A 1,942-nucleotide genomic window follows, 5' to 3' on the forward strand; every position below is an offset into this window, starting at 1 on the left:
GTTGAGTGCATCAGTAGGTTTTTATCTATTTACTATTGAGTAGTATTGGATGGTTTGTACATATTTTTCATCCATTTACACATCGAAGGATATTGGGTTGTTTCCAGTTTTTGGTGCTTGTGAATAAATCTACCATAAGCTTTCTATTATCAAGCCCATTCCATGATATTTTAATTTAAGTTATTGCATTTTTTGATGTACATTTAAATATCCTATGTTTTTTAATAGCGGTTTTAGGTTCATACCATCCTATCCCAGCCACTCATGTACGTGAAGGTGCTCATCCAGGTGGGATATGAGCCTCTGCCTCCAACAATAGGCCGAAATATTTTTGGGCGGCAAGTATGTCAGCTTCCTGGGCTCTTTTGTTATGCTCAGCACATTGCGAGCATCGATGGGAAGCATGGGTTGTTCACAGGCTTAACACCAAGACTGTGTTCAGGAGTCCTTGGAACTGTGGTCCATGGTAAAGTTTTACAGCATTACTAGGAATGTGATAAGAATGAGGAGTTAGGACCTGGAAATGCACAGAAAGAAGTTTCATTTTGCTTTGACGGAGTTATCAAGGAGACAACTCGAGAGATGATGGCCCGTTCTGCTGTTACCCTCATCACACATCCCTTCCATGTGATCATTCTGAGATCTATGGTACAATTTATTGGCAGAGAATCCAGGTACTGTGGACTTTGTGACTCCATTGCAACCATCTATCAGGAAGAGGGCATCATAGGATTTTTTGCAGGTCTTATTTCTCGCCTCCTAGGTGACATCATTTCTTTGTGACTCTGTAACTCACTGGCTTACCCCGTCAATACCTATGCACTGGACAGTGGGGTTTCCACCATGAATGAAATGAAAAGTTATTCCCAAGCTGTCACAGGATTTTTTGCCAGTATGTTGACCTATCCCTTTGTGCTTGTCTCTAATCTTATGGCTGTCAACAACTGTGGGCTTGCTGTTCGGTGCCCTCCTTACTCCCCAATATATAATTCTTGGATAGGTTGCTGGTGTATGCTACAAAAAGAGGGAAATATGAGCCGAGGAAATAGCTTGTTTTTCCGGAAAGTCCCCTTTGGGAAGACATTGTTGTGACCCGAGAATGTTAATTTGAAGATGTGGGACAGGGACAGTGATGTTTCTATAGTCCCAGATGCACAGAATTATGGGAGAGAATGTTGATTTATATACAGTGTGGCGTGCTTTTTTAATAATCATTTAATCTTGGGAAAATGGAGGTGTTTGGTGTCTGCCTTTTGTGTTCTTTATCCCAATGTAGCATAATTTACCACTGGTACTTTCCCTTGGGTCATTCTGAAATGGACATTTTTGCTCCAGACTCTATTTAACTTAAGCGAAAAAAAAAAGTTACGTTTTCCTAAAGGGACAGGCAAATTGTCATATGATTTGAGTCTCATTTTAAAGCTTTGTAAAATGAAGAATACAATCCCAAGAAGAGAAATAATTCTGTAAAACTTAAGAAAATGAATAAAGCAAACTGTGTCACAGGAAAAAAACCCAAAAAAACAAAAAAACAAAAGTGAACAGAAAGCACAGTGTCTCCACATACTCTGCCCACCAACATGGCAGCCCTCCCTACTCTCCACATCCTGCCCTGGAGTAGAACACTGTCATACAGCCAACCAATGTTACTGTATTTTCAGTTCTAAAATTTTCATTTATAACTTTTTTATATCTTCTATTCTCTCATTAAAATCGTTTGCAGTTACTGGCTTGAGCATTTTCATAAGGGCTGCTTTAAAGTTTTCAGATGATTCCAAATTCCACGTGTCGGGTAAATGAAGTAATCAGGCCATTTTATATCCTCTGGCCTCTGTGGATGCCCAGGGCTGATGGGTGAGGAAGGGGCACGCAAGCCTTTGATTATGGACACCTGGGCCCAGGAGCACAGGACTTGCATGTGTGACCGCAGGCACCTGTGCTG

General features: G+C 40.8%; 1 pseudogene across 1 annotated transcript; it reads left to right on the forward strand.

The window, feature by feature from the left end:
• Positions 1-205: 205 nt before the first annotated feature.
• Positions 206-1,111, forward strand: LOC311188014 (mitochondrial carrier homolog 2-like; annotated as a pseudogene). Its single transcript has one exon. The product of its transcript is annotated as a mitochondrial carrier homolog 2-like (transcript).
• The last annotated feature ends 831 nt before the right edge of the window (positions 1,112-1,942 follow it).

Source organism: Talpa europaea, assembly GCF_964194135.1.
Source record: "Talpa europaea genome assembly, contig: HAP1_SCAFFOLD_109, whole genome shotgun sequence".
NCBI classification, from domain to species: Eukaryota; Metazoa; Chordata; class Mammalia; order Eulipotyphla; family Talpidae; genus Talpa; species Talpa europaea.